Below are 23,178 nucleotides of genomic sequence, written 5' to 3' on the forward strand. Positions count from 1 at the left end.
AGAAGTGGTACTAAACAAAAGATAGACACAAAAAGCTGGAGTAACTCGCCATCTCTGGAGAAAAGGAATTGGTGACGTTTCAAGTCGAGACCCTTCTTCAGGAAGTAAGCAACTCTTGTGATGGATGCATCCTTTTTGGAGGCAACTATCTAGCTCAGTTTCAGACACTTAACATTCAAAATAATGAAAATAGTGGCCAGTGAATGCAAGGGAATAATGACAGTGGCTTCCCAATATTCAATCTATGAAGATAATGCTAATCAAAACAAAACTTACACACTGTGCCCAAAAATGCTGGAGAAACTCAGCGGGTGCAGCCACATCTATGGAGCGAAGGAAATAGGCACCGTTTCGGGCCAAAACCCTTCTTCAGACTGTGCCTTTCATTACATAGTTTGTATGCTTGCAACATTCAATACTATGTTGTGAAACAATTGAAAGGAAGCTTTTTTGAATAAACTGGTGAAATCTGAATAATTGGAATCACTACAATCACTTCAATAGGCATTTGTGATTAAAGTGAAAAAACATTAAAATGATGGAATGGTGCATTATTTTAAAAAATTAATAAACTAAACTAACAAAAAGCAACAAAAATAAAGAAATTACAAAATTATACCTGGCTAATCAAAGCTCAGTCTGAAGAAGGGTTTCGGCGCGAAACGTTACCTATCTCCTTCGCTCCATAGATGCTGCTGCACCCGCTGAGTTTCTGCAGCATTTTTGTGCACCTTTAATCAAAGCTCAAGTTATTTCGGAGTGGCGGCGCGGCCCTGGCTGCAGTGGCTCACCGGCAGTCCCGTTTGTTTGTGTTTTTTGTGTTGTTTATTTTGTTTTGGTTAGTCTAGTTTTTGGTTTTTAGTTTGTGTTTTGGGGGGGTGGGGGGTTGAAACGGGGTTTGCAGTCTCTCCCTGCGGGGGAATACGACTTTTTTGTCGTATTCCCCTTCTCTGTCTCCGTCTGCGCTGAGGCCTAATGGAGCTGATGACCTCGAGGCTCCGGAGGCAGAGCCCATCAGGACTCGCCCTGAGCTCGCTCCCGTGAGGGTGGTCCGGCTCAGGGCTGGAACAGTGCTCCCGTGAGAGGCTGTGGCGCTCTCATGAGGGCGGTCAGCCCAAGGGTGGAACGAGGCTCCCGTCGGAGCGGCCGAGCTCGGGGAGGTGCGGCGCTCGCAGCCCGAGGGAGGTTTGTCGCCCATGTCGGGGCGGCCCGGCCCGACGGAGAAGCGACGCCCCAGTTTTGGTAGGTTTTCCAAATCTTCTTCTTCTTTTGAGTCCATCTTGTTACAAATGTTGACATCGCTGTCATCGTCTGTCCTGAAAAGTACGCAAGCTTCAGGCGACAATCAGTGGGAGCCACCACTTGTTACAATAGATGATGGCGATAGCAGAATTAGTTCAGGATACATCCAGTTTCCAGCCCCGCGACGTGGACGCTTCTGCTATGGGCCCGTTTTTTTCAATAAATGATAAAATCAACATCTGCATGGGATCTCATTGTTTACTCGAGATTTGTTAAAAAAAAAGGTAATGTTTCATTTCTGAAACCAGGTAAGGACCTCTCAGATCGAAAGAGATTTTGGCAGTGTTCTTGCTTTGCCACTCACAGGGAGTGTCAGGCATGATTTCAGACCCTCACAGTAGTGACAGTGGGGCTAAAGGGGTATCATTTCCTGCTGAGTCCCACGAGAAATTGGTCAAGAACCAATTTGATGAAATAGAGATTTGCAACAATTTCTGAATTCTGCAATTGTGTTAAGACTGTTTGAGGCTGGGCCACATGTGATTCTGGATCTTGCCAAGGTCATGAATGGAAAAATCAATTTCATCTTATTTTTTAATAGACATGTGGGCAGCACAGTGGTGCAGCGGTAGAGTTGCTGCCTTACAGTGCCAGAGACCCGGGGTCCATCCTGACTATGGATGCTGTCTGTATGACGTTTGTACTTTCTCCTTGTAACCGTGTGGGTTTTCTCTGGGTGCTCTGATTTCCTCCCACATTCCATAGACATGCAGGTTGATAGGTTAATTGGCCTCTGTAAATTGTCAGTAGTGTGTAGGATAGAACAAGTGTATGGGTGATTGCTGGTCAGCGTGGACTCGGTGGGCCGAAGGGCCTGTATCCACGCTGTATCTCAAAACTAAACTAAAAATAAAAGAAAGAAGAAGATGGCCTTTGTGATAGAGAGAGTTGTCTGTTTGTTTGATCTGACCTAAGATAAAGGCCAGAATGGGTTTTGGAATCGGGTACTGGAGGATAGATCGAAGAAAATTAGCTTCAGCTTTTACCAATGCTTAACTAGAGAAAACTGGAGATCATAGAAACTAAACATAATAAGCAATTAATTAGGAAAGGGGTGAAGAGAGCAAGTGGTTCTCTTGAAAGCAAAATAAGCACAGAGAGAATGGAGAAAATACAAAGGAAATAGGAAAAAGTTGCTGTTACAGAATTGGAAGGTTTAGCTTTGCAGGAAATAGTGGATGGTCTATGAATACTTGCATTTCTTATAGATTAGCCCCAAATCTCAGAGTATAGTATATTTACAAAGAATACATAGCTCAGTGATAAAATGTTAGAGCCCTACCCATTGAAACCCAGAATCATGATCATGCCTTTAGTAATATTAAATCATTTTGATCAGTTTTCCTGCATGTGCCTATAAATCTGGTTGCAAGGTTTACAACTGGTATCTAAATATCTATCAAGTATGGAGGTGTGAATTTGAATCTAATCTTTCTGGGATTAAGAAGACTACAAAAAATTATGATGCAGCGATAGTATAAATTGCTTGTTATCTAATTTTGCAAAGATCTTATAAAGTTGCAGATTTGAGCTGGATTCAAGAAGGACAATTCTGCAGTTTATTATATGCCATTCATGTGCCTTGATATTAGGTTGATTCGTTTCCAATTAAAACCTTTTATCTCGTCTATATCAAAGGCCCAAGAATCACTGTGAGATGAAGAAAGACGGTCATTCAATCTTCCAGGTACAAACTAATCATGATTCCCAGACAGCTCATATTTAAAAAAACAAATACCTCACAAGTTCATACAGGATTTTACTGAGTAGCACAAGCAGTTTCATTGTGACTTAATCCCATGATTTTGAATAAAAAGACAATTTATAATGCAATGTAAATTTTAATTGCATATATCAATATTAAAAATGTGAAGTTTCTCTTGATATGTACTTGAAGGCAATAATCATTCTGTTTTCAGAATGGTATTTCTAATGGTATCTGAAGGTACCATGAATAAGACGGTTCTGAATATAGTCTATGCTTTCTAGTCCTGAATTCCAGGTAATCATTTCTGTGGTTTTAATCTTTCTCATAAAAAATAAAGGGTCTTGGCAACATAGACTCAAAGTCTTGATTTAGATGATATGAAACTCTGAATACTCTATTGATCTATTCCTCCTGTCTGTTACATTTATAGTCTGTTTCATTGCTGGTTTTCTAAACTAGTGTTGTGATCATGTTGGAAATAAATGTAAGATTACATTATTTGTATCAGTCCTGGAAGGAGCATTGTTTTTCACCAAAAAGACAGTTAACAACTTAATTTCTTACATGTGTAACTGGACAGTTCAAGATCTGGAGTTGCCTTTTCCCCAAAAGATGATATATTTTCTATTGTATCTTTTAAAAACATTAATCAACTGCAGCCCTGAGGATGATATTTTGTTAGTCACAGTAAAAACATCGAAAACTAATCAAAAAAAGGAAATGCTCTTTCAACCAACGTGGATAATAGTGCTCTACATTGCATCAGTGTAAGTGCCAGAGGGTAGTAATAACAGAAAGAAAAAGCCAATGATGGGCTAAAAATATGTCATCTGAGGGGGCAAAATAAAGTTTAAAAAGTAGATTTTTAGAACGTTTTTGAAGATAAAGGGAGTATTATGGCAATGTGAGAAGAGCTTCGGCGAACTAGGTTTGGTTGATTATTCCAAATGCAGAAAATTAAATGGTAAAAGATCACTCGATAAAAGTTTGAGATATGTAGCTAGGGCCAAGCTGACTGTGGAGACTAAAGGTTGGGAACAATTATCAAGACTGCACAGCTAGTGCAATAACAACATGTCGTGGAATTGGAGCCAGTTACAGTTAAATATGTGAGTTTGTTTGGGGGAGTTTCTGATAGAGGGAAATAAATAGGTGAACTTTTAGAAGGTTTAAGAAATCAAGGCTTAAACTTTAAAGGATTGCATGAAGATTACAGACAACGATACGAATTTATAGAAGCCATTCTTAGCAGTAAATTGAATCTGGAGTAGAAACCTCCAATTATATTGCCATTAACTGATGAGGTTGGTGCCAGAAGCAGATAAGCACTAATGGAAGATGAACAAGAAGAAATTACATTTAAAAAACAAAAAAATGCTGGAAACAGTCAGCAGGTCAGGAATATTTGTAAAAAGAGAGTTAAAGTTTTAGGTCAGAGGCCCTTTGTCAAAACTTGGGGAAAGAAGATTTTAAAAGTCCATTTTAAGTTGCAGGAAAGGTGCCAGAGGACTGATTAGGACAAAGGGAATAATATTAAATTAGTCATTTTTGAGCTGTAGGATATTACAAATGGACCAAGTTTAGCAGGTTTGATAAAGAAACAACAAATCTACAGTCAGGGCAGGTAGAAGACAATTATGAAGCACTTGTAACATTGATGTATCATAGGAGTTAACAATCCGTTTACGCATTCATAAATATTAAGTTTTACTTAGTTTTTACAATAATATGAAAATGGAGAATAGATTTCACATCAGCAAAGAGAACAATAGGTTTTTCAATGCCAGTACAGAAAGTATTATATCAACCCAAATAAATAAAAAGGTGATGCATAAATATTGTTTGAATGTAGAAGAATAGAACATATCTAAATGATTATCCAAGATTTAGTGCATTGATATCAACAAACACCAACCAGAATGCCCTAACATTAATAATAAAAAATAGCATTGTGCAAATTCTAGGACAACCTAATTAAAATGTATTTATTTTGCTGTCATTTTGATTTCTGCAGCCTCAATTTTTTTTGCCTGCAGGAATTTGTCTGGCTCATGAAGGTATGCAAACTATGATACTAACTAGTCGTTCCATAGTCATTCCAATCTCACTGGCAAGCAACTCTGAGTGACGTGCTGACCTCCTTTTCAATCATTTCTGCTGCATTGTTGCATCTTTCTCTGACAAATGTCCAGGACTAACAGGATATTGTTCACCTATGTTGTTCTAGATTAGAACCAAGGTCACCAGGAACTCTCAGATTGAATTGTAAACAAACAATGCGTTGGTATACATGGGTTCAGATGACAAGCTCCAAATCATTGTCTACTCGTTCACTGAATTATTTGACGGGAGGACTTTACACTTAACATGCACAAAAGTGTTCTTTACCAATCTTCCTCCTGTTCAACAACATTCTCCAACAATAATCATTGAACCCTAGAAAATGTTTTTTAAAAAACTTCCCATGTTATTGGAGTCAACTCAATGCTGAGACTAAAGATGAAATTCATCCTTTATTTCACTGCACCAACACAGTCTTTGGTTGCCTGGGGGAAAGATGGTTTAAAAATCAGGACATTAAACCAAGCATAAAATTCGTGGGCTGCTGAGCAACAATGACTCATACCCTCTACTATGCTTCCGATATAGCTGATATCTCAGAACTTTGGAAAAAGATCCACCAATATAGTTTCTGCAAAATATTACAAATCTGTCACAACTAAGCAAACCAACCTCAGAATTACTTTGCAGTCCTGCAGTTGCAACTTGGCCAGTCCACATCACCCACATGCCCAACATGTAGAACTCTGTCACAGCAAGAGATTACCGAGTGAACAAAAGAAAGAAGTTCGGGCAGCACGGTGGTGTAGTGGTAGAGTTGCTGCCTTACAGCGCCAGAAACCCAGTCTCGATCCTGACCATGAGTGCTGTCTGTACGCAGTTTGGAGGTTCTCCCCTTGACCTGCATGGGTTTTCTCCGGGTGCTCCGGTTTCCTCCCACACACCAAAGACATACAGGTTTGTAGGTTAATTGGCTTTGGTCCCTCGTGTGTAGGATAGTATTAGTGTGCAGGGATCGCTGGTCAGCGCATACTCTGTGGCCCAAAGGATATATTTCCCTGCTGTATCTCTAAACTAAACTAAACGAAACAAGACTAACCTGAAGAGTAAAACTCAGCCGCCATGTGACAAAACCCACAGAACTGCAGCTCCTTGACCCTGAGAGATTGCCTAGGTAAAACCTGATAGAAGAGTGCTGAAGGTAGATATATTTGTGATGTTTCAAAAGCATTTTGTCACAAACTTGAAAAGGAATTTAAAATGAGACTACCTCAGTAAGAAAGAAGAAACTGGAATTAATTAGAGATGGAAGGCCTATGATGAGTAGCATGGTGTATTTTGTGCCGTCTGATTCTACAGATATTTATCCTTAAAGAGCAGAAATCCAACAAGATCATTAAGGGCTTGGGTTATGAACACCTGACTTAAGGACACCCATACAACAGGTGAACTCCCATAGTATTATTAATTTCCAATGACTGACTTATGTAAATAGGTTCATTCTTATGAACAGCAGAACCAGTCATCTCTCTCTTTCCACTTGTTTTGTAATTGGTTTTCCCTATCAATCTCATGTGCTTTAAAATGCCATTCATTACAATCTGTGGCGGTATGGTTACCAAATTGAATGACTTCTGTCTATTTACCAATTTAAGAACAAAATCCGCTTATGGGCTTTTGTATTAACAGAACTTTTTATATATCTGGCGACGACCTGTATTTCCAATTTCCTCCTGATGTCTTTTATTCTGATCAGTGTAACAATTACTACCAACTTCAAGCTCTTGTTCATGCCCTTTATTCTTTCATCTTGGAAAAAAACCTTGATCAGGAGTTGAGGAATGTGAAGAATTTGCAGTTTCCCTGGGTTTTTGACCCCTTTCCTTGAGTTCTGTTACATTGCAACACGGTAGACTGAGGAAAATGTGTACCATTTTGCATATCAAAGGAACAAGTCTGCCAAATCTCCTTGGGTCTGCTGGAATTTCAATCTTCTGTGCCCACATAAGTCCAGCTGAGGCCTCAATCGTGGTCCCAGCTGGGGAAAATTGATTTTTTTGTTTCCAAAGAAGCTTGCCAAAGCAAGGACGTGAAGAACAGTAGTTTTTTGGGGGGGCCTAGCTAGGTTCTTGTGCAATGGTATGCTTTGGTCTTGTACTCGTGGATTGGCGCTCCAGAAATTTTCATGTTGAGATAACAATTGTCTTACACCCGGGTAAAATTTGTGATTTCCAGGATATTTCTCGAAAAGTGTCAGAAGGAATTGCAGGAATTTACACCGAAGATAGACACAAAATGCTGGAGTTACTCAGCAGAACAGGCAGCATTTCTGGATAGAAGGAATGGATGACGTTTCGGGTCGAGACCCTTCTTCAGAGATGCTGCCTGTCCCGTTGAATTACTGTAGCATTTTGTGTCTATATTTCTCGTAAAAAAATTACTGTCTTTTTTCCACATACCACAGTGCAAATTACTCAAATTACATACCTCAGGCACGACCACCCTGTTGAATCTGAATATCTTCATCTTTTCATAAACTATTTTGGTGGGACAAGTAGAATAAAGCAGATTGACTAGGAATTAGGTATATTGTTATCCTATATATTGAAGATCATTGAATGATAATATTTTCTGTTAGCCAGCATACCAATTCTCCATGGTATGATGATTTTTCAAAGATGTTTTGTCTTGGCTTAAGATTCGAACATGCAACATGATATGACTCAGCAATTCTTCATTACAACCCGAGTTCATGATTAGTGACTTTTCAGTTGTAAAACAAGACTGTTTTATTGTCATATGTTCCCAGAGAGAGCAATGAAATTCTTTCTTGCAGCAGCACGACAGAATATGTAAACAATATAATTAACAGGAAAAAAAACGGATTAATATTTTACATTTTTGACATGTTGTCTCTGTCAGACCCTTGGCATTAACTATCACGGGTGGAGTTTCATTTCCACAGACTTTGAATATTCCTGGAAGATTTCAAAATTGTCACAGACAGATTCCTTTTAATTTATGAGAAACAGGCTTCAATTACGATATGCCTGAGTGGCTTGTGGTATCTGTAGGCCACACAGCCAGGCATGAAAATTGTTCCAGCATTGAAGCACCCATTTCATGCTATTGGATGCCACTGCACATATTCAGAATGGTCCCCGAGTAAGTCTGCTTATCACGAGACAGTGGAAAATCATGGATGCCATACAACACACTAAGTTGTGTACAACGTTCCGAAGAAACTCTATTGTGTGGTGCACATTAATGTTGCAATAGAATTTCTTGGTGCACAAGTTGGTTTAGAATAGAATTGTAGATGACAATGATCTTTTGAACTTTTAAATGACTGGCCATCAAAAATACTGGAATATTCAACTCGGAATTTTACTTAACTTAAATATTTTAATCAGTTTCATAATATACTACTGCATTTATCTTTCTCCTTTAGTAAATTTGCAGAAATATTAGTTAGTACTGTAAATTATTGTGCAATTTAATGACTGGCAATCTCTCATAGGAAAACAAGTCAGTTTTTATAAAATATTACACGTGCATGACTGAACAACTTACCAATGTCCCAAGACATAATAGACCTGTATAAACACAAGACCTTTGAAGTACAGCGGAAATATTTTAGTAATCCAGATTTAAAGAAATGTGCCTTTGATATCAATAAATGTGCATAGTGAACAAAAGCATTTTGCTGTGTTAATTACTTTAGATATAAATAATTTTTCAGACTGTTGTCTTAGTTCAGTGTGTACAAAAAAATAAGTCAAAAAGCAAATAAATTATTTCAATATTGTTGTTTTGTTTAACCACTTCACAAAAGAGTAATATAAATCAGAAATTTGCTTTATGATTTGGTGCAGAGATTGTTAGTTCAAAATATTTTGATTAATCATGCTTAGTTGAAAGTTATTTATGAAGTAATTATTAAAATTTCACTTACATTATCTTCACAACCACAGACCATGAGGATACAAACATTTGTGTCATATTTTGGAATATTTTAAAACAATTCTTTGATTTTTTTTTTAAATGCAGGAAATATAAAATTAGCAGACTAAGTGGGACCCGTTGGGTCCCAGCATCACATGGGAGGGCTGGTCCCCCGACGCAATATTCCACCTCTCCACCAATTCCAATATTGGTGGCCAGTTGGGGGGGGGGGGCTTTCTGGAGCGCTAGTATGGGTGTTGTGGGCTGAAGGGACTGGTTTCCAGAAGGCTAGTGTGGACATTGAGGGCCGAACGGATTCTTGGGCTGGTGGCTCAGTCACTCAAGCCTGTTGGGCTGGCAGCTCACTCACACATGGCTGCTGGGCTGGCAGTTGACTCATGGCTATTCCTTGAAATTCTATTTCAAGCAGGATGCAAGGCCACCAAATTCAAGTGCAGTTTCTTACCACTTCAAGCAGGGTGCAAGGCCACTAAAGACAGCGAGGCGTGACCTCTCCCTCCTCAATCTTGCAGAGACTGAGCCACGCCCACACTTCTGGGTTTTATAGTCCCTCCCCCCTCCCACCAGAAAGGTCGTGCCCTTCATGGCGTGATTGACAGGAGAGAGAATCTCAACATTTTTTAAACACTAATAACTCTTATTTTTCATCGATGGGAAAAATCCTCGGCACCTGATGAGCGGAGGGGGACTTTGAATACGATGGCCAAAAATCACAGTCGTACGTGGTAGCGTTTTTTCTAAAATCAATATAAAGCGCAAACAGGTAGTGGTCAAGATTAAACTTTTAATTATATCAAAGGCAAGGCAACTTTAATTAGGCAAGGCAACTTTAATTAGGCGAGGCAACTTTAATTAGGCACGGCAACTTTATTTAGGCAAGGCAACTTTATTTAGGCAAGGCAACTTTAATTAGGCAACACAGCTTCAGCATTTCCAAACCAAAGGCAACACAACTTTGGCATTTCCAAACCAAAGGCAACACATCTTTAGTATTTCCAAACCAAAGGCAACACAGCTTTAGCATTTCCAGACCAAAGGCAACACAGCTTTAGCATTTCCAGACCAAAGGCAACACAGCTTTAGCATTTCCAAACCAAAGGCAACACAGCTTTAGCATTTCCAAACTATATTTTCAAACCGCATTAAGGCTACTGACAGCTCAGTAAAACCACTCAGTTCAGTAGACATATGTTCAGTGTTATTCACAGCTCAGAGTGAGAAACGTGGCCCCTCGCTCCCCCATCTTACAGAGACTGACTGAGGCACTCAAAACTTCCGGGTTTCATAGTCCCTCCAGAAGGGGCGTGGCCTTCAGGAGAGAGAATCTCAACATTTTTTAAACACTAATAACTCTTTTATTTTTCATCGATGGGAAAAATCCTCTTGTCCTGCGCAGCGAAGGGGGACTCTGAGTAAGATGGCCAAAAATCACTGCCGTTAGTGGCAGCGATTTTTCTAAAATCAATATATAGAACAACAGGAAGTGGTCAAGATCAGACTTTTAGTAATATAGATAAAGGGTGTGCACACACTAGAGGCAGGAAACATGTTCCCGATGTTGGGGGAGTCCAGAATCAGGGGCCACAGTTTAAGAATAAGGGGTAAGCCATTTAGAATGGAGATGAGGAAACACTTTTTCACACAGAGAGTTGTGAGTCTGTAGAATTCTCTGCCTCAGAGGGCAGTGGAGGCCGGTTCTCTGGATACTTTCAAGAGAGAGCTAGATAGGGCTCTTAAAGATAGCGGAGTCAGGGGATATGGGGAGAAGGCAGGAACGGGGTACTGATTGGGATGAACAGCCATGATCACATTGAATGGCGGTGCAGCCTCGAAGGGCCGAATGGCCTACTCATGCACCTATTGTCTATTGTCTATTGCACCAACTTCTAAGAGTTCAGTTGTGAATGAGTTTGTTTGATGTGCCCGTGAATGATACGCAGAAGAAGGTAATAGTCAAGGCACTGAAGAGACAATCCAGAGGTTATGAATTCAAATTATATTGTGACCTTGAATATAATAAATATGTCATTTGTTGGCTATTACCAGACAGAAAGTAGTTTTTGAATAAAAACAATTGATTCACCAGGGTTCCAAACAGTACAACCTAAGCATGACTACTGCCCAAACTGTGACTGCCAATAGGAATGTTAGGGATAGAAAATAAGTGCTGCCTATGTCTGAGGAATAAGGAGAAAAGTCAAACTGACAGTGTCAGATGAATTGAATTGTTGCAAAATTGAGTGCAATTTACTTGAGAGTCGGGGAAATGCATGCCAATTTCATCCTGCTTTTATGTACTCAATTTAATAATTTAAGAATAAACTCATTTAGGCTAACTAAATGAATGGTTCACAAACTGAACATGGATACAACAGGAAGATTGGTTAAGCCACATATGATCTTGTACAGGAGTGCACACTAATAAAACCGCATATTAACTTCTTAACCTACAATGGAATAGAAGCATTTTGTCGCTCAAGTTTTGTTTGTCAGCTTCACAACTATTTTGCCACTATTTAAATCCACTTAACGGAGAGAAGAATAATGAGATAATTATCGTCCTCATAATTGCAATTGCACTTATTTCATTATTGGCTAATCAAGAATGTAACTGAAGTAAGAACATGATGAATGAATTGTTTCCTCCTCTTTGTCTTGTGCTAAAACAACTTCCATATGGCATTCCATTTAATTAACTTCTAGGAACCAACGAAACACATGCAACCCATGAAAGCCAATTCACTAGAAACAAAACAGCTGAGATAAAAAATACAGGGGGAAAATTGAAAATAATGGTGGAAAGTAAAAGTACCCAAATGTAGCTAATTCTAACTTAATATTCACAATGCTTGTTGTATAATGTTGTATGAAACCAAAAAGACAAAACCATGAACAGTTCCATTGACCAGCAAAGCACACCATCTTATGCTTGTTGTTCACTCCAGTCATGAAATGCGTGCCACAATGTTGAGAAAACTGCCTAATTTATCTCAAACAGGAAATGGTAGAGTAACCCTGGGGGCATTCTGATGAAATTTATAAGGTGGATATTCAATAAGAAAGCTGAATAGTAAACTAAGCTTGTGTTAGTTGAGGGAGCATGATGGGGGTGCTGGTGGGAGGGGGGGGTATTTTTGCAAGCCAAATTATTCTTGTAGCATCTGCAGGAATTAACATTATCTTTGTGACTCCACATATATAAGGGTCTCGACCCGAAACTTCGCCTATTTCCTTCGCTCCATAGATGCTGCCTCACCCGCCGAGTTTCTCCAGTATTTTTGTCTACCCACATATATAAAAGATTAGTTTATGTTTTCTGAGCCTTTCTTGGAACTGATTGGTGAATGCGCACTATTAAAATGGCCATGCACTTCAAGGACAGGCAGCACAATACATAACCTATTATTTATGTTATATCAGATTCAAAAATCACATGTGCATAGCCTACTTTTTAAATAGCTTTGTAATTATTTTTTATTTTTAAGCCTGTTATATTTTTAAATATCTGTGCAAAAGAATGAATGCACACATACATTAAATGAGATTAATGGGACCAGATAATTTGTGACCTTTGACTGGATTTTGAAGATAAATACTGGATTTTAGTTTAGTTTATTATTGTCACGTGTACTGAGATACAGGGAAAAGCTTTTTTGTCAACGGAAAGATTATACATGATTAAAATCAAGCGATCCACAGTGTATAGACACGGGATAACGGGTATAATATTTAGTGCAAGATAAAGTCCAATAAAAGATAGTACAAGACCGTATTTCCCTGCTTAAATGGCAGTGAATCCAGGATATGCTGTGCAATGGTGAAGCTCCATCTTGCTGAGATTCCCTGGTGTTTGTTTCTCCAAATTTTAAGCTTCAGCATGGGACATACAAATATGAATGTGTTCCTGAAGCTAAAGAATGATTATGTAACCCATGATTATAATGAATCTCCACCACTAGATTTCACTTCACTATGACAATATAGATCAGGCTTATTGGAGCAAGTAGTAATCAGAGCCAGAATGAAAATGGATTCCATGAGATCTGAACTGCATGCTATCGCCATTGCCACCTTCATCTGCTCTCTGCTAAAATTAAAAGTGAAAAAAACATAATTCTTGGACATCTGAATACAAGAATGCAAATATTTAAATATGTCAAACAAGCAGTTGAGAGGTGACAATGATGTTACACCACAGAAAAATACATTGCACTATATAAATTCATAAATGCATGTCATAGGAGCAGAATTACGCCATTCAGCCCATTGAGTCTACTCCACCGTTCAATACAACACAATACAATATGATACGATAGAATATTTATCCCAGGAGGGAAATTGGTCAAATCATGGCTGATCTATCTTTGCCTCTCGACTGCATTCTCCTGCCTTCTCCCCATAACCCTTGACAAGAATTTGTCAATCGCTGCCTTAAAAACACCCAATGACTTGACCTCCAGAGCTGTCTGTGGCAATGAATTCCATAGATTCACCACATTCTGACAAAATAAATTCCTCCTTATCTCCATCTAAAGGTGTGTCCTTTTATTCTGAGACTATGACCTCTGGTCCTAGACTCACTGGTGGAAAAATCGTCTCTATCCAGGCCTTTCACTATTCAGCAAGTTTCAATGAGGTCACCCCTCATCCTTCTAAACACCAGCAAGTACAGGTCTCGTGCTCATCATACGTTAACCCAATCATCCCCAGGATCATTCTCGTAAACCTACTCATGACCCACTCCAATCCTTCCTCAGATATGAGGCCCAAAAATGCTTACGATACTCTAAATGTGGTCTGACCAGTGCATTATAAAGCCTCGGCATTTCATCCCTGTTTTTATACTCCTAATCCTCTCGACATAAGTGCTAATATTGCATTTGCCTTCTTTACTATCGAATCAACTTGCAAATTTACATTTTTAGAATCCTGCTCCAGCACTCCCAAGTTCCTTTGCACCTCCGATTTCTGAATCCTCTCTCCATTTAGTAAATAGTCTATGCCTTTATTCCTACAACTAAAATGTATGACTACACACTGCTACATTGGATTCCATCTGCCACTTCTTAGCCTGCTCTCGAAATCTGTCCAAGAACTTTTGCAGAACTCATGCTTTCTCTATACGACCTGTCCCTCCACATATTTTCGTATCATCACCAAACTTGGACATAAAGCCCCCAGTTCCCTCATATAAATCATTGGTGTACATATGGCCTTTTGAGTTTTATAAAATAAATATCAGGAAATGGACTTGCAGTCCCTTTGGGTGTCATTCTGATCCCTTTAACTGGCTGACAGGTCAGGATAGGCCCAATTCCCAGTATTATTGATATTGGTTAGCTACTGAACCTGGTCAGCCTACCTTCTATAAAACCCAGGCATTCGAGACAAAGAGAGAGACTGGAAAAAAGAAGAGAGAAGAGTGAGGAAGGGAGATAAAGTAGGTTGCCTCCCCCCTAGTTGTGTTCCCCTGTCACAGGTACGAGATAGAATGAGCCACTAAGGCAGATTTGAGACAACAACTCCACCATGTGGTCAAGTCTGGACTTCTGGGAAAACAAGCCCTAGGCAGCCAGTGCCTCTTCCTGAGGCTGTCCGAGTGGCCAGGGCAAGCCTGAGATGGCAGAACCTCTTCCCACCCCAGACAACAAGGAACTGCACCCACAGAGGCATAGACTGGCTGCCAGAATAATCCAGAGACTGCCTCTTCAGGCCCAAAGCTGAGCTGCCAGGAAGAAACCTGTACTGTCAACCACTTTTCTCAAGGCAATGCCTCCTCCATCAAAGGTCACAACTAAACTGTTGGGACAAGTCCAAAATTGCCAGCGTCATCACACATGCGCTCTGACAGTGAGGAACAGCGCCCCCATTCAGTCTTGGACTTGCTTACCAATGTAAATGAAATATATCATGTGCATTCACCCTCTTGTTAGTGTCGGTGTGTTCACTGCCGAACCGTGGCATCGTTCCCTGACGCCACATAGTGAATAAAATTGAGAACCTTTTCAATTCAGTAGTATGTATGTGCGGGACTAGAGAAAGAAAGCAATACTGAGAAGGAAAATATTATGGAAACACAGCAAGAATGGAACAAAAAGCTTCTTCAGTCTGAGGCACCTTGCATCTTAACACCTGTCCCTATGCCTCCTCCCACAGCGCTGTCCAAGGACCCTGACAGCCCTTTCAGGTGAGGCAGAAGTTCACTTGCACCTCCTCCAACCTCATCTACTGTATCCGCTGTTCTAGGTGTGCATTCCTATATAATGGATAGACCAAGCGCAGGCTCGGCGATCGTTTAGCTGAACACCACTGCTCAGTCCACCTAAACCTACATGATCTCCCAGATGCTAAAGACTTTAACTCCACCTCCCATTCCCTTACTGACCTTTCGGTCCTGGGCCTCTTCCTTTGTCAGAGTGAGGCCCAGTGCACATTGTCAGAGTGAGGCCCAGTGCACCTAATATTTAGTTTGGGCAGCTTACAACCCAGCGGTAGGAATATTGACTATCTTCAAGTAATCCTTGCTTTCCCTCTATCTCCATCCCTCCCACATCCTCATTCTCCAACCAGTCTGACTGTCCTCCTGCTTAAATTTTAGCTTTGTATGCTACATTTGTATTTGTCAGCGCCCCCTAGCTAACAATGATCCATTCTACATTTTCCTTGACCTTCGTCCTCGCTCTCTTTGTTCTCCCATTTTCACACCTTACATTTCCTTATCTCTGTGTCTCCCTCTCCCCAGACTCTCAGTCTGAAGAAGGGTCTCAATCTGAAACGTCACTCATTCCTTCTATCCAGAAATGCTGAGTTTCTCCAGCATTTTGTGATTATCTTCAGTGTAAACCAGCATCTGCAGTTCCCTCCTACACGTAGCAAAAAGCTTTATGGGAATATTAAAATGTATTATAACAGTTGAGTGGCAGATATATTTATTTGTCTTTTCCACAATAGATGTAGGAAACATCTAAGAGCCAAAAAAATGAATTCTTAAACTAGTGAAGAAATGTTGCTGGCAAAATATTGAAATCCAGAGTCAGGGCTGATGGAAAAAGATAAAATCTTGTAAAGCACAACCAGAGCATCTCAGCTGTGAAACTGAAAAGAGAGGGGTGCCAGAAATCGGAGACCCCACAAACAGTCAAATGGAAAAATAAATGCAAGAAAGATCAGTATCTTGGAACTGACAAAGCTGCACCTGCATTACTGCAGCAAGAAATAATTTAACAGGGAATATGGACAATTCCCAGAGCAATAAAACCATTGTTTCATTGACCACACTAGTAGTGCAAAGATTGAGTTACAAGATTATATGATAAAATGAGAAAATAATTTGGGTGGTGTTAACAATGGCAAGCACAGGGTTTGAACAATAAGTATGCCGATCAAAAGTTTATATACAAATAGTTATGAAGCAATTGTTATTATAATCTAAACTTCATAACTTTTTTTATATTCTCTGCATTTATGGTGTTCTGTACTTGTCTACGAGTCTTGTTTTTTTTTCCTGTGCCATCGTGGTCAGCTTTTCTTGGTGGAATTCCTGAATGTGATTTTTTTTTTTTGTATATAATTCATCCCCACACTGAGCCTTGGGAATTGGGATCAAATACACAATGCATGATATTTAATTGAATTGAGATAAATTGCTGTGCCTTATGGGCAATTGTCTCAACGCCTCACAACCTGATGGAAATTTCTGCCCTAACATATTTGCATGGCACACAGTTGATCGGGAATTTATCTTGAGAGTATATAAATGGATTATTTTATTCTACAAAGCACATTATGTAATGAATGCAAAGTGGAAGATATGATGATATAATTTAGTTCAAGTTCACGATTATTGTCACAAGCACCAATTAAGGTACAGTGATATTTGAGTTACCATACAGCCGTACAAGTAAAAAAGAACACAATACACGATATATTTAACATAAACATCCACCACAGTGGAATCAACATTCCTCACTGTGATGGAAGGTAATAAAGTTCAGTCATCTTCCTCTGTTCACCCGTGGTGGTCAGGGCTTTTGAACCCTCAGCACTGACTCTGCCGACGGTCTGCTGTTCAAGCCCTCTCGGGATGATGGAAACTCCAGCGTCGGAACGGATTGGAACACTCAGTGGCATGGAGCTCCCGAGTCGGCCTATTCTTACCGCAGACGGCGGCTTCAAATTGTTAATGTCCACAGGCCCCGAGGTCGGAGCACTTCCCCAGCGATCCTCGGCAAAGGATCGCCCGCTCCGCAATGGTAAGTCTGTGCCGCACTTGCTGCTTGAAGTTCCTGACCAGTCTCCAGGATAGGCCACACCAATCCAAGTTCGTAGGCCGCAAGGGGGGGATGGAGAAAGATCACATCTCCGTCGAGGTAAGTGACTGAAAAAGGTTTCCCCCTATTCCCCCTCACCCCCACCCCCACCCCCCACAGAAAACATACAGAGAAACATTAAAACATACATTTTAGACACACTAAAAATAACAAAATAAAGTCAAAATGACACACAAGCTGCTGGTGAGGCTGCCATCGCGGCGCCACCCAGTGGTCTGAGGTGAATACGATATAGAGTATGGTAACAACACAGCTATTTATTTACATTAAGCTGCGAGGTTAAGCATTGCAATTCCAGCGCGGCCTTTGTCCTTTTTAATATCCAACAAAAATCTGTCATGCTGTTATGGGATTACACACATGTTTAGAAATGTATTTGTAGGATTATGCCAACCAAAGCCAATGTTTCTGAGCTACCAGTGCTGTGATGACAGAGCAAAGAGGAATTTGGCAATGCAAGTATGTAGTAAGCTTGTTTGGGCAGAGTTCACTGAATCATGGCAGCTGCATCAGGACAAAAATGTTTTGCTTCTAATTTCTGTAAAACCAATTCAGATGTAATCATAATAGAATTAAGTTTGCAGGGATAACGCACCTTTTCCTCACCCATGCACAAACAACATTGAAAACCTCAGCTAAACTCATAACATTAAGAACAATAAGCAAAGGATCATTTTGTTTTTTGTGAAGGACTTTAACATGCACTGGTGAAATGATAGTCCTTAAAAGACTATTGCGATTACGGAACCGCCCTCCCCCATCCCGCCCAAATCCCCCCCCCCCCCGCCCACACATCCCCCTCTCCCCCTACAACAACCCCCCCCTCCCAAGATAAGAGTGAATTATGCACAGTGTTCTGTATCTTCATAAACATGGAAGAATTCCTTTCGAATTGTTGTGCTCTGTTATCACAAGACCAATGTTGAAGAGTGTAGTTGGGAAATACTAAAGACCAAAATTGAGCTCAGTAATGGGCCTGTCCCACTTAGGCGACTTTTTAGGCGACTGCAGGAGACTATGCAGTCGCCACATGGTTGCCACATGTTCGCGGGTAGTTGCCGGAGAGTCGCCTTCATCGTCGCGAGGTGTTCCCGCATTCTGGGAACTAGTCGCGGCCACATTGAAAAATTAGCGGCGACTAGAAAGAAGCCGCCATGGAGAGTAGCGCGAATTCTCGTGCCGTAGGTGGGTCATCAGGAGGTCCTAGTGGATTGCCAGGAGGTTGAAGGTTCTCGGAGGTTCTCGTAGGTTGTAGCCGGTGCTGACCAGTGAATTTCATTGGCTCATTGGGGGAAAAAAAGGTAAGCAGTAGCTTTCAGAACCAAGGATAACCGACCGGTAATGTTAAATGTCCGCTGAGCTTCACAGCTGTGTATCTCTGGCTTATTAAAAATTGTCTCCACTCCCCCCCCCCCCTTTTAAAGGACTTACCGTACACTGTGCTAGCCGTCTTAATGACAGCGCCAACCTTCCTGTTCATCGCAGTGTGTGTCTGTATCACCTTGGCTTAGCACCATGTGAATTTTTTAGATAGCGCACCCCCGCTAGCCCTGTCCCCCGCCTGCATAACGAGCTGGTGGAGGAAGCGGTGTGTTGGGGTGTTCCACTCTGACAGTCGCTGTTCCAGTTGCTGGTTTATCCCGAAACATCACCTATTCCTTTTCTCCAGAGATTATCATTATCATTATCATCCTTTTATTGTCATCTTGCAAAGCAACAATTGTACAGTGCAAAATGAGAAGACGTTTCCCAGGGAATACCGGAGCATCGCACATAAAAACTTAAACATTTCACGCATAAATAAAAACGATAAAAAAACAATCCAGTTCCTGATAAAAACAGTACGAATAGTTTAAAAAAGTGCAGGTAAAAGAAGCAACTTTAAAATATAAGTAAAAAAACAGTCATAAAATGTCCAGGGCAGCTGATTTATGTGGCCTGAGCCAGTGCCAGAGTTATTACTCAGTGCCAGTCATTAAATTGTCAGTGCAAAAGCAGCAGAATCAGGTGGACTGACTGTTTAGCAGCCTCACAGCCTGTGGAAGGAAGCTGTTTAGCAGTCTGGTTGTCTGGGCTTTGATGCTGCGGTATCTCTTCCCTGATGGCAGGAGATCTAGATGTGTGTGGAGTGGGTGCAGTCTGTCCTTTGCTATGCTCAGTGCTTTTGATGCTGCCTGACCTGTTGAGTTACTGCAACTTTTTGTGTCAATCCTTGGTTTAAACAAGCATCTGCAATTCCTTGCTACACATCATGACATCAATCGCCTTTAAAAGCTGTGTTTTTTTTACCTGAGCCGTCACTTTGGAAACCCGACTTGTTAGCCTCAACAGTAATTCATCATTAAAGAGTCAACATTGATTCAATAGTATGTAGGACACTGAATAGCTCTAAAATGATCAACACCTAACGTACTGGATGACCTCAGGACCATCTGGGAAAACGAGTTTCCTGGACAGGACCTTCAGTGAGGATACAGGAAGAGCGAAGGTGGGTGACTATGAGAAAGGGGAGTAAACGTGGAGTGCAGGAGACCCCGATGGATGTACCTATTGAAAACAGGTACACCCTCTTGCGAGCGGACAACACGACAAGATTGAGTGGTAGCCAGGGCTGTGATTCCAATCCTGGTGCGGTGGCTCAACGGGGAAGAGCGACGTCAGGCAGAACCATAGTGGTGGGAGACTCCATCGTCAGAGATGCAGACAGGAGATTCTGCGGCAGCAGGAGAGAGAATGTCTCGCTCAAGTTGACTGGAGCAGGTTGTTTGAGGGGAAAGGAACATCGGCCAAGTGGGATGTTTTTTAAAAGTTTACTGAAAAAAGCTCAGGATGTGTATGTCCCCGTTAGAGTGAAGGGCAAAGCAGGCTGGGAAATTGAGTAAGGAAGCTTGACTGGGAAATTGAGACGTTAGTCAAAAACAAGAAGGATACATGGGACAGGTATAGGCAGCAGGGATCAAGTGTATCCCTGGAGGAATTTCGGGAACTAAGGAGTATACTAAAAAATGATTATTTTTTCTTCTTTCTTTTTAAAAATAATGTTATTGGTTTTTGTCTATTTTTCTACAGGCTATCACTTGTTCACCCCTGGACTGCCCATCGGGTACTCTAGGGGTTTACACATCACTACTTACTTCACGCTTCACTCTTTCTTTTTCTAGCTCTCTCTCTCTCTTGCCCTACCTTTTTCTTGTTAAATTTAAAAGAGAAGTTGTACACAAAATGTATTTCGGCATATGTCGCGGTGTATACTACGGTACATTGCTTCTAATAAAAATACAAATATATAAAAATTAATTAACAAAAAGGAAATCAGAAGGGCAAAAAGGGGCCAGGAGATAGCTCTGGCGGTTAGCATTAAGGACAATCCCAAAATATTTTATTAGGGGGAAAAGGGTAACTGGAGAGAGAGTGGGACCTCTCAGGAATAAAAGCGGTCATCTCTGTGTGGAGCCACAGGAGATGGGCAAGGTCCTAAATCAGTATTTCTCCTCTGCATTTACTGAGGCAAAAGACAGGAGGACGGAGGAACTTGGAGAAGTCACTGGAAGTGTCTTGAGAGCAGTCAGTGTTACCGTCAAAGAAGTACTGAAGGTACTGTCGTGTTTGAAGACAGACAAATCTCCAGGGCCTGATCAGATACATTGCGGGAAACTAGAGAGGAAATTACGGGAACCCTGGTTGAAATTTACGAGTCGTCCTTAAATACAGGAGAGGTGCCGGAAGACTGGAGGGTGGCAAATGGTGTGCCTCTTTTCAAGAAGGGATAGTATATGCAGGCATTTGGATGGGCAGGGGCTGATTAGGGATAGTCAGCATGGTTTTGTACGTGGGAGATCGTGTCTCACAAATCTGATTGATTTTTTTGAAGACGTGACCAAAAAGGTTGATGAGGGCAGAGCTGTAGATGTTGTGTGCATGGACTTCAGTAAAGCGTTCAACAAGGTTCTACATGGTAGGCTGCTCTGGAAGGTTAGATCGCATGGGATCCAAGGAGAGATAACTGAATGGATCGCAAATTGGCTCCATGGAAGGAAGCAGAGGGTGATGGTGGAAGGTTGCTTCTCAGACTGGAGGCCTGTGACTAGTGGTGTGCCTCAGGGTTCGGAGCTGGGCCCGTTACTGTTTGTTATCTACATCAATGATTTAGATGAGAACATACAGGGCAAAATTAGCAAGTTTGCTGATGATCCAAAAGTTAGTGGTTTTGCAGATAGTGAAGATGGTTGTGAAAGATTGCAGGAGGATCTGGATCGATTGGCCAGGTGGGCAGAGGAATGATTGATGGAATTTAATACAGAGAAGTGTGAAGTGTTGCATTTTGGGATGTCAAACACAGTAAATGGTAGGCCTCTGGGTAGTGTTGTAGAGCAGAGGGATCTGGAGTACAGGTGCATGGTTCCTTGAAGGTCGAGTCGCAGGTAGATAAGGTGGTTGAAGTGTGCGCATGTGCGGGGTCTGCGGAATCGGCGATAATTTCCAGGCGCTTTGAAGATGTGTATTACAGAAATTAGTTGCTTAAAGCTTAAATAAAGTTTAAGTAAATAAGAATTTTTCATTTGCGTCACAACAATTTAAGCAACTCAATCTCAGAAGTTAAGCAGTGTGACATCGAGATGGAGAAACTATTGAAACCACAACGCTTGGATCTGGATCCCAACTCACCTATGGCTGCAAAGGAATGGAAGCATTGGCTTTGAACACTAAATAACTTCTTTGATGAGTGTGGCGACAATGCACCAGACAAATTCAGGACATTAATAAGCTCTGTCTCTTATGATGTATATGATTACATAGAGGAATGTACAAGGTATAATTCTGCTATTGATGTATTAAGCAGACTCTTTGTTAAGACACCCGATGTAATATTTGCTCGACACCTCCTTGCTACTCGTAAACAAAAACCTGGTGTCACTTGATGAATTTTTACAAAAACTTCAAAGACTTAGATAAAGACTGTGCCTTCAAAGCAGTTCCAGCTGATCAATATTGACAGGAACTTATTCGGGACTCTTTTATCAATGGTTTGGCAGAGACTATTAGAAAACAAAACCGTGGATTTACAGTCAGCTTACAATCAAGCTTACTCATTAGACTTGGCTCAGAAACATTCAGATGCTTATGGCTCATCTAATTCTGAACAAAACTAGTTATAAAACTGTATGTCTTGGTATTTTGCAAAATTTATGTAGAGATATAATTCTAGGTCAGGATTTTCAGAAACAGCACAGATCACTTCAAATAATGTATGAAGGAACTATGCCTGATCTTTTATTGTTAAAGCCACCAGTATTGTGTGTTTGTTCTGCTGCATCTGTTGAATGTCCTTCATTATTCACTAATTTATCCTCTTACTGCAAGCCAATTGCTACAGAATCAAGACACTTTAGTAAAGATGACAAAAACTTTATCAACACAGAAGTAACTAATCTTTTACGAGAAGGTATCATAAAACCCAGCTCATCCCCTTGGAGGGCACAAGTTGTCGTGGTTAAGGACCCCTTGGAGAGACATAGAAAGAGACTCTGCATTGATTACTCTCAAACTCCAGTTCACAGAGCTTGATGCATATCCATTACCTCGTATAGAAGAGATTATCAATACATTAGCTAAGTATAAGATATTCTCTACTTTTGACCTAAAAAGTGCTTACTACCAAATTCCTTTGAAAGAATCAGAAAAGAAATACACTGCGTCTGAAGCAAATGGGAAATTATACCACTACTGCAGAGTTCCTTTTGGTGTAACTAATGATGTGGCTGTTTTTCAGAGAGAGATGGACAAACTTGTTGAACAGGAAAACCTTAAAGA

General features: G+C 40.7%; 1 protein-coding gene and 1 long non-coding RNA gene across 3 annotated transcripts in view; both read left to right on the forward strand.

Moving 5' to 3' along the window:
- efemp1 (EGF containing fibulin extracellular matrix protein 1) overlaps nucleotides 1-23,178 on the forward strand; it is a 77,214-nt gene that overhangs the window by 17,835 nt on the left and 36,201 nt on the right. The window lies entirely within an intron of this gene.
- Nucleotides 1,283-22,902, forward strand: LOC116975873. The gene is made up of 3 exons (XR_004412799.1): nucleotides 1,283-1,451; nucleotides 19,485-19,488; nucleotides 22,890-22,902. It is a non-coding gene; the product is annotated as an uncharacterized LOC116975873 (long non-coding RNA).

This window comes from Amblyraja radiata, chromosome 8, assembly GCF_010909765.2.
Source record: "Amblyraja radiata isolate CabotCenter1 chromosome 8, sAmbRad1.1.pri, whole genome shotgun sequence".
In the NCBI taxonomy this organism is placed as follows: Eukaryota; Metazoa; Chordata; class Chondrichthyes; order Rajiformes; family Rajidae; genus Amblyraja; species Amblyraja radiata.